Source organism: Solanum pennellii, chromosome 6, assembly GCF_001406875.1.
Source record: "Solanum pennellii chromosome 6, SPENNV200".
NCBI classification, from domain to species: Eukaryota; Viridiplantae; Streptophyta; class Magnoliopsida; order Solanales; family Solanaceae; genus Solanum; species Solanum pennellii.
The window spans coordinates 34,008,175-34,024,988 of record NC_028642.1 but is presented as its reverse complement, the minus strand read 5'-3'; positions in this window follow the sequence as shown (position 1 = coordinate 34,024,988).

The following is a 16,814-nucleotide window of genomic DNA, read 5'->3' as shown; positions in this document are numbered from 1 at the left end:
TTGTATTATCTTATGAGCGTTTCGGATACCACTATGATGTCCACCAACGGGTGAGGAATGGCATGCCTCTAAAACAATCAACATCTCACATTCTTGCACACAACGCTGAATAAGCCTGTCGGCACAACTAATATATAAATATGGTTCATCCCAAAAGAACTTCTTCACATCGTACATGAACTTTTTTCTTTGATGAAAGGACAAGTCCGATGGAAAAATATCACTAGCCAGATAGTTCGCGAAATCTGCGAACCATGGAATAAAACTTGTGAGGCAGCCAATACATGCTCATCGGGGAAAGTATCATCAATATCAGTCTTATCCCCTAACCTTCTCATAGCTTCATCTTCTAGTCGGGACAAGTGATCGGCAACTTGATTTTTGGTCCCTTTTCTATCCCTCACTTCAAAGTCAAATTCTTGTAGCAGTAATACCCGACGAATCAACCTAGTTTTCGCATCCTTCTTTGCCATCAAATATCTCAATGTTGAATTGTCAGTATGCACTATAACTCTAGTACCTAGCAAATAGGAGAGAAATTTTTCAAAAGCAAAGACTACTGCAAGGAGTTCTTGCTCCGTCACTGTGTAGTTCTTCTAAGCTTCATTTAGGGCTTTACTAGCATAGTAAATTGGGTGAAGGATTTTGTTCTTTCTTTGTCCCAGTATTACACCAAGAGCAACCCCACTAGCATCGCACATCACCTCAAATGGACTGTTCCAATCCGGAGAAATAATGATAGGTGTAGACACCAATTTTTCTTTTAGCTCTCCGAATGCTTTAAGACTGGATTCATCAAAATAAAATTTACAATCTTTCTCCAGCAGTTTGCATAACGGATGTGCAATTTTTGAAAAATCTTTGATGAATCTCCGGTAAAAACCTGCATGCCCAAGATAGCTTCTCACACCTTTTATAGAGATAGGTGGGGGAAGTTTTCAATTACATCGACTTTAGCTCGATCAATCTCTATGCCCTTTTCTGAAATGCGATGACCCAAAACAATACCTTCTTTCACCATGAAGTGGCATTTTTCCCAATTTAGTACTAAAATGCAGTCTTCACATCTCTTAAGGACCTCAGATAAATTGTTCAAACACCGCTCGAATGATTCAACAACCACTGAAAAATCATCCATAAAAACTTCTATAGTATCTTCCACCATGTTGGAGAATATCGACATCATACATTTCTGAAATGTGGCGGGTGCATTGCACAACCCAAACGGCATTCTCTTGAATGCTAAGGTCCCATATGGACAAGTAAAGGTGGTTTTCTCTTGATCTTATGGGCAATAAAAATCTGATTATACCCCGAATATCCACCAAGAAAACAGTACAACCCTTTTCCGGCAAGTCTATCCAACATCTGATCCATGAATGGCATAGGAAAATGGTCTTTTTCAGTCCATGCATTTAATTTACGGTAATCCATAGACACCCTCCATCCAGTAACCGTTCTCATTGGAACAAGTTCATTTTTTCTCATTGGGGACCAAAACCATTCCCCCTTTCTTAGGTACACACTGAACAGGGCATACCCAACTACTATCGGCGATCGGATAGATTACTCCGGCATCCAACCACTTAATGATTTCCTTCTTCACGACCTCTTGCATAGGTTGATTTAAGCGTCTCTGATGCTCAATACTTGGCTTATGATCAGGCATGAGTTGGATTTTATGAGAACAAATACTAGGAGGGATCCCAATAATGTCCGCAATAGTCCACCCAACAGCTCTTTTGAACCTTTGTAGCACTTTCACCAAACTCTCAACTTGTTGTTCATTCAGGTCTGATTCAATGATTACCAGCAAAATGTCACCATTTCCTAAGAATTCATACCTAAGATGAGGAGGTAGAGCTTTTAGTTCTAACTTTGGAGCCTCCTCTATAGATGGTTTCGCAGGTGGAGACTCGCAATTCTTCATGTCTAACTCATATTTCTTCGGTTTAAACCGAACATCACCTCGATCAAGAGCCGCGACTAATGACCCAAACTCTTCAATGCAATCGTTATCAAAATTCATTATCACTGCCGCTAATGCTTCTACACCTAGACGTTCTTCTATTTGTGTCTCAGATAACTCACCAACTCCTATTGGAGCTCACCACTCTGCCTCATGGACCTACAAATGTTTAAGGTCACTTCTTCAGTGTTCAACCGAAATTTCATCTGCCCCTTTTCCATATCAACTACGACTCTTCCCGTAGCAAGGAATGGCCTTCCAAGAATAATGGGCACTTCAAATTCGACTTCACAATCAAGAATAAAAAAAATCTGCTGGAAGTATGAACGACTCCACTTTTACTAGCACATCGTGGAGTATCCCTATAGGCCTTTTTACTGTTCGGTTGGCCATCAGTAGCCGCATCGCAGTGGGCTTTGGATCACCTAAACCCAACTTCTGGTAAATTGGGAGGGCCATGAGACTTATACTTGCCCCCAGATCACATAATGCTTTCGCAAAATGTAATAACCCGATTGTACAAGGAATAGTGAACGCACCGAGATCTTCTTTCTTTTGTACCAGAGATCTTTTAGCAATAGCACTACAATGCTGCATTCTATCATCATCCTCAAAAGTGACCGATCTTTTCTTTGTAACCAGATCTTTCATAAACTTGGCTTAACCGGGCATTTGTTCTAAAGCTTCTACCAAAGGGACATTGATAGAAAGCTGCTTCAACATTGTTATAAAATGCCGAATTTTACCATCCTCGATCTTTTTCACTAATCTTTGAGGAAATGGGGGTGGTGGTGTAGGCATGGGAGTAACCTTTTTAGGCACTTCAACATCTTTTCTAGTGTTATCTTCTACTTCACCATTAACCTTTACCACTTTATCGTTATCTTTTGTCACCTTTTTCTCATTAGAAGGCATAGGTGGGTCAATGGTTTGCTTACCACCACGAGTAGTGATTGCCATACAATGTCCATCATTTTTCAGATTTGTACAGTGTTGCTAGGAAGAGTGCCCGGTTGCCGTGTGTTCACAGTCGCAGATAATTGGGCCAATTGTAACTCAAGCTGCTTAATCCATATTGCATGTGTCTCGACTTTCTTCCCAATACCCGCTAAATCACTCCTTAACTCTTTAGAGTGCTCATCATTAGCATCAAACCTCCTCATCATTTTGTGCAACATATCCTCAACTCACGCCATACTACCTCCACAATTCCTAGGAGTAACTTCACAATTTTGAGGACGAACATAAGGCCCATTCCTATCATTTATATTACCATAGTTACCCCTGTTGGAGTTGTTGTCGCGGTTGTAATTTCCTTCTCGAAATAATGACCCTCACGGTTATAGTTACCAAAGATCCGACCTTGGTTCCCTAAATGTTGGCGGCAATTTTCCTGATTAGAGCCTTGGGCACTCGATCGGAAACCCCCCGTCTGCTCATTTACCACATAGGAATCCTCCTCATAATAGCATTCATCATTTTTTGGTGGTGGTTTAGACAAGTAGTTAACTGCATTTATCTTTTCTGCACCCCAGTGACATGTTTTAATACTAACCCAAGCTCAGTTCTCATCTGAGCCATCTCTTCACAAATCTCATCTGTGGCTGGGTTGTGAGTGGATTGCACTGCGAAGGTATTTCTCCCAGTATCTGACTACCTAGTACTCCAAGCTTTATTATTCTGGGATATTTTCTCTAACTTTTCAGCAATCTCGGCATAAGGACACTCCCCATAAGAACCACATGTTATAGTATCCAAGACCGCTTTATTATTATCATCTTGTCCCCGATAAAAGTATTCCTTCAGTGACTCATCATCTATGTGGTGATTGGGGATGCTTCTCAAAAATAAGGTGAATCTATTCCAAGAGCTACTAACTGACTATCCTGGTAGTGCCACAAAGTAGTTCACTCTTGTCTTTGTGGTTTAGTTTCTTGGAGACTAGGTAGTAATATGCTAAGAAAATGTCCCTTAGTTGGTTCCAAGTGAAAATTGAGTTATAAGAGAGCTCAGTGAACCAAATAGCAGCCTCTCCCATCAGTGAGAGAAGAAAGACTCTTAGCCCAATTACATCCAAATCCAAATCAGGCCTCCCTACACAGCTTTTACACACTGCCCTTACCTTAGCTATATGGGCATGTGGGTCCTCAGAAGGTAGCCCTGAAAACAAACCTCTGGCAGTGAGCATTTGCATCAGACTACTAGTTACCACAAAGGTGTGGCCTTATGGTAGAGGGGGCAAGACAAGTGGCCCATCAGAGTCTGCTATATTATCATAGCCTCTGTAGTATTCTTCAGGACGTGGAGCGGGATTTTATCCCCTTTGTTGATTTTCACCCTGATCATCAGGTAAAATAACTAACCATGAACATCAACTGGAGCTGGGATGTTCTGGTTTGGATCATCATCATTAATACCCAAGTTTCGATTCATATTGCGTAGTGTACGCTCTAATTCGTGATCGTAGGGAACAAGGGTTCTCTTCCTCTCCGTGTTTTTGGCATACAAGGAAGATAGTTTTGCAAGAATAAAAAACAATAAAAAAATAAAATTAAGAAAATATTGACTAAACTTTAGTAATTAAGTTAATCTAAAAGCAACTTTCCCCGGCAACGGCGCCAAATTTGATACGCTTAAACTTACTTCTCAAATAAGAAGTAAAACGGTCGTATCAAGTAAAGAACCCAACTAATGAGGTTGGAATCGTTCCCAGGAGGAAACTAGTTCAGACTTAACTTTATTCTATTATTACTATTATTTATTCAATTATTTCCTTAGAAAACAAAAGACAATAAAATGGGGGGTTTTATTCTAAATTAATAAAAATAACTATCTAAATTAAAGTAAACAACTAACATATTCAAATCTTCGAGTTTAATCAATTAATAAAAGTAACTAGGGTTTAAGTATTCCCCACAGGTTCCTAACTTGATAATTCTAACTATAACAATTCTTTCCTAGTATCTTGCATGCAAAGTGATAAGTTATGTATTTCTAAATCCTTGGTCCGGCATCTAGAAAATTTCACTCCGCACCCTGGTCCGGCTACGTGTGTTGGTATACTAACCCTTACCTTTACCTCATATTAAGCATTGTATTCGATGTTTGACTAAGTTATTACCTCGTACTAATCAATACTTGCCTATTAGATAGTATACACTAAATTTATGTTGATAATTCTTTTCCTATTATCTACCTCCTTGGTCCGGCAAGTAGCATTAAGGCAAGTTCTGACGTTGGCCATCCGTTAAAAAGACTTCTAAGTGAAAGAATTATCAATACATGCAAGACACTATTCTAGAATTGTTATTTTAGTTAGATTTTACCTCATTATTCACCCATGGTTCCCACAACCCTAGTTATGGAGTTTAGTTACCCATAGTCATAATCAAAATAGTCATATATGTAATATAAGAATTCATGCATTTACTTCAATGAGAAAGAATAAAATCCAGAAGTTCACTTGATTAATCAACAAATGCACCAACAATCAATTCAAGAAAAGTGTATCAATTACTAAAATTAATCGATGACTAAAGATTATCCAAAATTATAACAATCACAAAGTCTAATATCCAAGAGTCTAACTCCAAAAAAGTGGTTTTTCCAACTATTTATAAAAAACAAAAACCTAATAAAAGAAAGACTTGCGTCCGAGTCGACGGACCTCGTGACGGGCCGTCGTGGTCACGACGGGCCGTCATTCCCTCCTTCGTCCTATACTTTATAAATCCTTCTATTCCTTTCTTCATTACCCTCGACAAACAGGTATGACGGACCGTTCCAAGCACGACAATCCATCGAGGGTCTCCGTATGATAACACTTAAACTTCTTGGAATTTTGTTACTAGGACTACTCTATGATCATCACGACGAACCAGCAGGACGGACGGTCATGGCTATGACGGTCTGTCATGAACTTCATAATCCCACACTTAGGTCAGACTTCCCCATCTTCCTTCATCAGCTTCACTATGATGCCACCTACGGGCCGTCACAAGCTCGACAGATTTCTTGCAAATAAAGAGAAACTTACATAAAAATCAATACAAAAAGGCTTTTGGACACACACTAAACTTAAGGAAAAAGCATAAAAATACCGTGAAACCATGGTATATCAGCCATCCACATGGGCCGATCACGGATTGTCATTGGGATCACGACCTGTAAAGTAGGTCATGGTTCTTGGCCAGTGTTACTAGTTCTTGGACCCCCATCCTTGGTCCACTTCACGGAACGTGTGAAGGACCATGGGCTGTGAAGTCCTCTATGGTTCTTCTCTTAGGGCTAGTCATATTCTACGTTAACTGGCGAGCCCATCCACGACTCATCAGTGGAACCACAACCCATTAAGGGGTCGTGGTTCAACACTTGAGCCCTGGTGGATCTGCCTGAATTTCACGGCCCACCATAAGGCCTGTGTGGGGACTCACGACCTGTGGAGGGGCCTATGGTTCTCCAAGCTTGACTAGTTTACCCCTTTTTTGTTGTTTTGTCTAAGTTAGGTTCTATGTTATTACAATAGCTGACCTCTTTATACTTGTAATGACCCGGAAGGTCATTTTTGGAAATTTTGAACATTTGCTTAACTTGAGTTAATTAATGGATGAATAATTGTAGATAACTGATTAAATTAATAGTTAATGGGATAAAGTGATAAAATTTTTAAGACCTTATACCCTTTAGCCTATTTAATAAAAAAAGTGGGTAAAGTTTCACCACTTTTAGTACATAAATAATTTAGAAAAAGAAATAAGGAAAAGAAAAAAAAAGGGGGGGGGGGCGAAGGGTTTCTCTGCACTTGCGGCTTACGAACTGCTTCTTGTAAGTTTTCTTTTCCTTTAGTTTCTTGATTTCTGCACATAGATGTGTGTATATAGCAATATTATATAGTTAATTATATATATGTGTATAATAATAAATGAAGATTGCATATGAGTAAAAAAATTGAATAGAAAATCACGTGAATAGTTAAAAATAATGAAAACATTTGAATCATTAGTGGGTTGAAAGGGAAAAAAATCATAATGCAGAATGCACGTTTATGGCATTCATTAGGCGTAAATTTTAGAATATTAGTTATAACATTATTGTTCATATTTTGATATATTGGTATGTAATTTAAATATTAGATGAATAAGATTTTGTGAGTACCATTTAAATTATGACGTTGGAAAAATTTGGATGCAATCCTATACTTGAAACTTGAAAACTATGATAGTGGAAATTTTAATTGACATCAAGAATTACAAACTTGATTATAAATTTGGGGTGTATTTTTAGGTCAAGGTTAAACACATAAAAGTGTGAGTGTTGTTAGTACTGAAACCTTATTGTGAATATATACTTGAATAGATTCCATTGGTTCAGAAGCTCAACTGAAAGGGAAGGCTCAAGTCCAAGAGTAATTATTCGATTGGCTAAGGCAAGTGGATTTCTAAACTCTTGTTAAGCGTACGAAATTCGTGTATTTCCTTGTGTGATGTTGAGAATGATTTGGAGACTTGTTGCTTATTTGTTGGTATTGTATTCCTTGTTGCAAATTGTGCTTTTTTATCAAAATGGCCTTCTCCTCATTTTTATTTTAGTATGTAATTCAAACTGTATTTGAACATGGTTGTGATAAGAGGATGTACAAGTTCGAGGGTAGTATCGCGCGCCGCGATGGATATTATATTTCGAGGGACGTATCGTGCGCCACGACAGATGCATTGACAGATATGTCCCCCATGGGTCCCGGACTGAGAGACAACGGGTGTGTATTGTTAAGAAAGACATGCATAACAATATTTGACATTGCATCTCATGGCATTGCACATTTTGTTATAGATGAACTTGAACACGTGTTTTGCTGATCTTGTGATTGTTTCTCTATGAAGCTTGTGACTGTTGAATATTGAGTTGTTATTGAGAATTTGTAAACTGATAGAGTGTGGTTATTGAGTTGTGTGTTTGGTAAACTGTAAACTGTTAGGCTGTAGCGTGGATGTTTAGATAGGGTGTAAGGAGTACCCGTATTTTGTTCACTTAACTTGTATTTAGAGGTTTGCTTGTTGGGTACCGCGTGGTTTGGTACTCACCCCTTGCTTCTACAAATTTTTGTAGGTTACGAGCCCGGATCTTCGTGATACCTGTCATTCTTTTCATTTTCGAGGCATCTTTTGAAGGGTGGTGAGGTAGTTGCTTGTCATCTCAACGAACTTTCCTATTCCAGTATATGATTTTGTTTTTACTTGAAAGACAACTTCATTTTAGACTTCTATTTTATTTCGATTCTAATATTTACATTAGAGGCTTGTGCACGTGACAACCTGGTTTTGGGAATCGAATTAATATGATTTGGTTTCATAATTGAAATTGGTATTGGATTGTCATTTACTTCCGCACTTTGTTAGATATTGGGTTTTAGGCTTACATGTCTTAGAGGGATAAGACAAGTTCCATCACACCTATTTTTGGTTCGTTACAAAATGGTATCAGAGCCCCAGGTTCATAGGTCTCACGTGTATACAAGCTGAGTCTACGTAGAGTCTCAAGGATCAATACGGAGACGTATGTACTTATCTCTGAGAAGCTATAAGGATTACTAGGAAACTTCCTTTTATTCATTCTTTCTCATCGTGCGTAGTCACCTTCTTTCGTACTGTGTTGTTGTATACTCTTTTGACAGATTACGAGGACTAGAACTAATGTTACTGGTGGTAGAGGGGAGGCACTTCACAAGGCATCTGTTGAGGCCCCATCTAGGGGTAGGGGTAGATCTCGAGCTAGAGGTCGTGCTAGTAGTAGGACAGTAGCCTGAGGTCGTGGACGTGGAGCAGCACCAGTGAGAGGTCGTGCTAGAGAGGTCTCTACAGAACCTCAGATTGATAGCTGAGAGGACCAGGTTCCTCTAGAGCCTGTAGTCACCCCTTTGCTTCAAGATACACTGTTGAGGGTATTAAGTGTGCTAGAGGGATTTTCTCTGGGTAGTGGTGCGACCGCCACACCACATGACTCTCGTACTAGAGAGGGGGCTCAAACCCAAGATCAACAACAAGCTCCAGTTTTTCATGATGCGGTGGGGCAACGACCAGTAGATCCCGCGGTTCAGAATGATGTTGCACCAGCAGTTGGGGGTCAAGTTGCACCGGTGGTTGTTCTGATAGAGGATGAGCAGCGTAGGTATGAGAGATTTCGAAAGATGGACCCACCTCAATTTCAGGGTGGGAAGAGCGAGGATGCTCATGAGTTTCTAACTACCTGCCGAGAGTTACTAGAGGTGGTTGGATTAGCTGAGTAACACGGGGTTCGATATGTTACACTCCAGCTTCGTGGACCAACAGAGACTGGTGGAGGACTTATTCGGGGGTTTTTCCAGTTGGATCTCCTCCAGTGACTTGGGAGCAATTTGCTAGTGCATTCCAAGATTGTTTTATCCCTTGGAGCGTGAGAGAGGAGAGTCACTTGAGGTTTGAGAGTCTGAGACAGGATGGTTTATCGGTTACAGAGTATGAGGCACGTTTTTGCCAGTTATCTAGGCATGCGTTGGCCATTATTCTAAATGACACAGAGAGGATCCGCAGATTTGTGAGGGGATTGACTTTCTCTATTAGGTCAGCTGTGTTTAGGGCATCTAGGGAGGGGGCTTCTTTTCAGTCCATTGTGAGTGCCGCCAAAGAGGCGGAATTAATGGAGAGAGAGGAGTTTGGAGACTCTAAAAGGGCTCGTATATCAGGTCAGTTTCATGGTGCCTCATCGGGAGGTAGGGGATCACAGAGAGTGAGTGGTTCTTTTCAAAAGCGGGGACCTATTCATGCATCTATGCCGACATTTGAGAGTGGCCATACATCTAGGGGTTTTTATAGCCCGGGTCAGGGCTCGTACGGTTCACAACAGCGACCTACAGGGCGAGGCAATTATAGTGGGTTTTCAGGGTCCACACAGCAGTTCCCAGGTTAGAGATTTTGTTTTACTTATGGAGATCCCGATCATTGAATGCGGCAGTGTACTTCTCAAAGAGGTTGTGGTGGGCCTCGACCTAATTCTTCATTCCAGACTAGACCACCAGCACCACAAGGTAGAGGTCGTGGCAGAGTTCAGTCAAGTAGAGGTGATAGACTTTCTAGTAGTGGTGTTGCAGCTCAGCAGAGTGGGGGTAGAGGTACCACCCAGGCTGGAGGTGGACGAGGAGGCCACTGCTATGCTTTCCCAGGGAGACCTCAGGCGGAGACCTCTGATGCTATTATTACAGGTATCATCCCAGTATGCCATCGACCTGCGTCTGAGTTGTTTGATCCAGGTTCTACATTCTCTTATATGTCTACGTATTTTGCTGCTAAATTTGATACGATATGTGATAGCATGACTGTACCTATTCGTGTTTCTACACCCGTGGGCAAGCCCTTAGTGGTGGATCGAGTGTATCGATCCTGTCTTGTTTCTTTGGCTGGGTATGACACTTGGGTAGACTTAATCCTTCTAGGGATGGTAGACTTTGATGTTATCTTGGGTATGGATTGGCTTTCTCTTTATCATGATGTCCTTGATTGTAATGCTAATACTGTGACTTTAGCAATGCCTAGTGTTCCGAGGGTTGAGTGGAAGAGTGTAAATGGATCTTATCCTAGCAAGGTTTTCTCTTTTATCCGTGCTCAGAGAATTGTGGAGAGGGGGTGTTTGTCTTACTTAGCGTTTATTCGGGATACTAGTGTTGAATCACCTCCCATGGACTCTGTTCCCGTGGTTCAGGAGTTTCTCGATGTATTTCCTTCTGATCTTCCAGGTGTTCCTCCCGATAGGGATATAGATTTTTCTATTGATTCGGAGCCGAGCACTAGGCCTATTTCTATACCTCCATACCGTATGGCCACAGCAGAGTTGAAAGAATTGAAGGATCAGTTGCAGGATTTATTGAGTAAGGGTTTTAATCGCCCTAGTGTATCACCTTGGGGTGCCCTTGTATTGTTTGTGAAGAAGAAGGATGGGACTATGAGAATGTGTATTGATTACAGAGAGTTGAACAAGGTAAGAGTGAAGAATGAGTATCCTCTTCCGCGTATTGATGACTTATTTGATCAGTTACAGGGAGCATCATTGTTCTCTAAGATTGATTTGAGGTTTGGGTATCATCAGTTGAAGATTAGGGCAATAGATATCCCTAAGACAACTTTTCGGACCTGTTATGGGAATTATGAGTTTCTAGCGATGTCCTTCAGATTGACTAATGCCCCTGCAGCATTCATGGAGTTTATGAATGGGGTGTTTCGACCATACCTTGATTCTTTTGTGATTGTTTTCATCGATGACATCTTGGTTTTCTCCAAGATTGAGGAGGACCATATCCGACACCTGAGGATTGTACTTCAGAGGTTGAGAGAAGAGAAGTTGTATGCCAAGTTCTCAAAGCGTGAGTTCTGGCTTACTTCTGTGACATTCTTGGGACACGTGGTGTCCTAGAAGGGTATTAGAGTAGATCCGGCCAAGATTGAGGCAGTTAGAGGCTGGACGCGACCTACTTCACCTACAGAGAATAGGAGTTTTGTGGGATTGGCAGGCTATTATCGACGATTTGTTTAGAGTTTTTCTACTATTGCAGCTCCATTGACTAGATTGACTCGACAGGATGTGGGTTTTCAGTGGTCTGATGAGTGTGAGGAGAGCTTTCAAAAGCTCAAGACTTTGTTGACTTCAGCTCCTGTGTTGACTCTACCTGAGGAGGGTGTAGACTTTACAGTGTATTGTGATGCTTTAGGAGTTGGATTGGGTGTGTGTTGATGCAGAAGGGGAAAGTGATTGCTTATGCTTCTAGGCAATTGAAGTCCCATGAGAAGAACTACCCTACTCATGATCTGGAGTTGGCGGCTGTGGTATTTGTACTTAAGTTATGGCGTCATTATTTGTATGGAGTGCATTGTGAGATCTTCACTGATCAGCGGAGTCTTCAGTATATCTTTAGTCAGAGAGATTTGAACTTGAGGCAGCAAAGATGGCTTGAGTTGCTGAAGGACTATGATGTGACCATTCTGTATCATCTGGGGAAGGCCAATGTTGCCGATGCTTTGAGTAGAAAGACTCATAGAATGGGGAGTCTTGCATGTCTTAGTGTTGAGGAGAGACCATTGGCTAGATATGTTCAATTGTTAGCTAACAGTCTTGTCCGATTGCAGATCTCAGAGGAGAGTGATGGGATGATTCCTTTTATTGAGGCTCGATCTTCATTAGTCGAGCAGATTCGTGCACACCAGTTTGATGATGAAAAATTATGTCTCATTCGAGACAAAGTATTGAGTGGGGAAGCTAAGGAGGCTGTCCTTGATTTTGATGGTGTCTTACGGATCGGAGGCAGGATTTGTGTGCCTAAGACAGGCGATTTGATTAGATTGATTCTTGAGGAGGCCCATTGTTCTCGGTATTCCATCCATCCGGGAGCGGCGAAGATGTATCATGATCTGAGTCAACATTACTGGTGGTGTGGGATGAAGAGGGATATTTCAGACTTTTTTTCGAGGTGTTTGACTTGCCAGCAGGTCAAGTGTGAGCACCAGCGGCCCGGGGGTCTATCTCAGAGGATGCCTATTCCTACTTGGAAGTGGGAGCGGATTACAATGGACTTTGTTGTGGGTTTTCCTACCACAGTGGGTGGTTATGACTCTATTTGGGTTGTTGTTGATAGGCTTACCAAGTCTGCCCACTTCATTCCGGTTCGACTGAAGTATACGGCAGAAAAGTTCGCCGACCTATATATCTGTCAGATTGTGCAACTACATGGAGTTCTTATTTCTATCATGTCAGATCGAGGTTCACTATTTACTTCTCACTTCTGGAAGGCATTACAGCATGGTCTGGGTACTCAGTTAGATATGAGTACAGCCTTTCACCCTCAAACTGATGGTCAGTCTGAGCGGACAATTCAGGTGTTGGAAGATATGCTCCGAGCATGTGTTATCGATTTCGGAGATAGATGGGATCGACATTTACCCTTAGTGGAGTTTTCCTATAATAACAGTTATCACTCTAGTATCCAGATGGCCCCATTTGAGGCGTTGTATGGAAGACGGTGTAGGTCTCCGATCTGTTGGTTTGATTCGGCAGAGATGGACTCTTTGGATATAGACTTGCTTAGAGATGCTATGGAGCAAGTCCGTATGATTCAGTATAGATTATTGACAGCTCAGAGTCGACAAAAGAGTTACGCAGACCGGAGAGTTAGAGCCTTAGTGTTTATGGAGTGTGTTCATGTTTGGCTCCGAGTATCACCCATGAAGGGTGTGATGAGGTTTATAAAGAAGGGAAAGCTTAGCCCTAGGTTCATTGGACCTTTTGAGATTTTGAGTCGAGTGAGAGAGGTGGCCTATAACTTGACCTTGCCTCCTAGTTTGTCGGCAGTTCATCCTGTTTTCCATGTCTCTATGTTCCGGATGAATCTCATGTGATTTCACTCGATTCTGTGGAGCCGGATCCAGACTTTACATATGAGGAGGAGCCTATAGCTATATTGGATAGGCAAATCCGAAAGCTTAGGACCAAGAAGCTTGTTTTAGTGAAGGTACAATGGAAGCACCGTTCAGTAAGAGAAGCAACTTGGGAGACAGAGTCTGACATGCGTCCCACATATCCTCAACTTTTTGAAGCATCAGGTACTTTCTTTTACTTTATGTTTGAGGACGAACATGATTTTTAATGGTGGATAATGTAATGACCCGGAAGGTCATTTTTGGAAATTTTGAATATTTGCTCAACTTGAGTTAATTAATGGATGAATAATTGTAGATAACTGATTAAATTAATAGTTAATGGGCTAAAGTGATAAAAATTTTAAGACCTTATACCCTTTAGCCTATTTAATAAAAAAAGTGGGTAAAGTTTCACCACTTTTAGTACATAAATAATTCAGAAAAAGAAATCAGGAAAAGAAAAAAAAGGGGTGAAGGGTTTCTCTCCACTTGCGGCTTACGAACTTCTTCATTTAAGTTTTCTTTTCCTTTAGTTTCTTGATTTCTGCACATAGATGTGTGTATATAGAAATATTATATAGTTAATTATATATATATATATATATATATATGTGTATAATAATAAATGAAGATTGCATATGAGTAAAAAAATAATATATATATATATATATATCTATATATATATATATATATATATTTGAATAGAAAATCACGTGAATAGTCAAAAATTATGAAAACATTTGAATCATTAGTGGGTTGAAAGGAAAAAAAATTAGAATGCAGAATACACGTTAATGGCATTCATTAGGCGTAAATTTCAGAATATTAGTTATTATATTATGGTTCAAGTTTTGATATATTGGTATGTAATTTAAATATTAGATGAATAAGATTTTGTGAGTACCATTTAAATTATGACGTTGGAAAAATTTGGATGCAATCGTAAACTTGAAACTTGAAAACTATGATAGTGAAAATTTTAATTGACATCAAGAATTACAAACTTGATTATAAATTTGGGGTGTATTTTTAGGTCAAGGTTAAACACATAAAAGTGTGAGTGTTGTTAGTTCTGAAACCTTATTGTGAATATATACTTGAATAGATTCCATTGGTTCAGAAGCTCAACCGAAAGGGAAGGCTCAAGTCCAAGAGTAATTATTCGATTGGCTAAGGCAAGTGGATTTCTAAACTCTTGTTAAGCGTACGAAATTCGTGTATTTCCTTGTGTGATGTTGAGAATGATTTGGAGACTTGTTTCTTATTTGTTGGTGTTGTATTCCTTGTTGCAAACTGTGCTTTGTTATCAAAATGGCCATCTCCTCATTTTTATTTTAGTATGTAATTCAAACTGCATTTGAACATGGTTGTGATAAGAGGATGTAGCAGTTCGAGGGTCGTATCGCGCGCCGCGATGGATATTATATTTCGAGGGACGTATCGCGCGCCGCGACAGATGCATTGACAGATATGTCCCCCATGGATCCCGGACTGAGAGACAGCGGGTGTGTATCGTTAAGAAAGACATGCATCACTATATTTGACATTGCATCTCATGGCATTGCACATTTTGTTATTGATTAACTTGAACACGTGTTTTGCTGATCTTGTGATTGTTTCTCTATGAAGCTTGTGACTGTTGAATATTGAGTTGTTATTGAGAATGTGTAAACTGATAAAGTGTGGTTATTGAGTTGTGTGTTTGGTAAACTGTAAACTGTTAGGCTGTAGAGTGGAGGTTTAGATAGGGTGTAAGGAGTACCCATATTTTGTTCACTTAACTTGTGTTTAGAGGTTTGCTTGTTGGGTACCGCGTGGTTTGGTACTCACCCCTTGCTTCTACAAATTTTTCTAGGTTACGAGCCCGGATCTTCGTGATACCTATCATTCTTTTCGTTTCCGAGGCATCTTGTGGAAGGTTGTGAGGTAGTTGCTTGTCATCTCAGCGAACTTTCCTACTCCAGTTTATGACTTTGTTTTTACTTGAAAGACAACTTCATTTTAGACTTCTATTTTATTTCAATTCTAATATTTACATTAGAGGCTTGTGCACGTGACAACCTGGTTTTGAGAATCGAATTATTATGACTTGGTTTCATAATAGAAATTGTTGTTGGATTGTCATTTACTTCCGCACGTTGTTAGATATTGGGTTTTAGGCTGATTTTTCTTGGAGGGATAAGACAAGTGTTATCACACCTATTTTTGGATCGTGACAATACTAGAGGTAGGTTTAACATGTATTTGAAAAAATAAATATCTCAAAATAGGTCATTACATAGCTCTTAAATTAATGAAATGAATCTATTCCCAGAGTTAAACGCAGAAATAACCTTTAGCTTTATTACATGCAAAAAAGGAATTAAAATTAAAGTTCTCCATTGCATCGATGGATCTTCATCTTATGGCATGTTCGTTATGTAATCTTCATATGCCAAAGATTGGGATCTTCGTAGCTATTTGCATCATAAAAGGATTGGTAATACCCTCCCTCCTAAATTTTATTTAATTTAGAACAAACAATTCATATTTTGGCACAACTATTTTTCAAATAATGTACATAAATGATAAGAGTCACTCGAAGTCTTGAACCCACTTGGATAATTCGATAAAGAGTGATGACATTAATATACCTAGGATAGCAAGCCTTTTAAGTTTGCATGATGCATGTATATTAAAAGGTTTTGGTGAGCTCTATCTTGGGTAAATTAAGAGTGGGTTTACTAGATACAAAGTTTTCGAGTAGACAACTTGAGTGAGAAGGCTACGCGGTCGTACAGAAAAAGGTGTGGACACCCTGCGCATATGCCAACTTTCCTAAACTTTGGATTTTTGAAATAAATTTGTTGGTGGCGCAGAACAGACTTCGTGTGCATGTGTAAATTTTCAGAATTTAATGAAATTTGAATGGAGGTCCACTTATAAAGCAGTAACAAGTATACAATTTACGAAAGATAGTAACAAATAAGCAGTTTTATCAAATAAGTATAAAAGAATAAAACATTACACATCTACGATAAAACAAAGAAAACAAATGAAAATATAAATGATAAAAATCTAAATAATTAGCCTAAATATGTTATGATTTAGAACCTAAGTACCCAATAGTCACCAAACTGTTATACCTCCTTTTTAACTTGAGGTTCAAACAATGTATAACATATTGGTGAATCTTAATGCTATTTAAAGAGTCTTCACCTAATTATTTTAAAGTTCAAACATAGGTTAAATAAAAATGACTTGATGAAGATAATTAAAACATAAGTGTAAATATAACTTATGAAAACATATTATAAGTATTTTAAGAGAAACACCTTATAAGAAAATAATTTAGACTTCTAACATTGAATTAGTGGATAAATAACATATATATATATATATATATATATATATATATATATATATATATA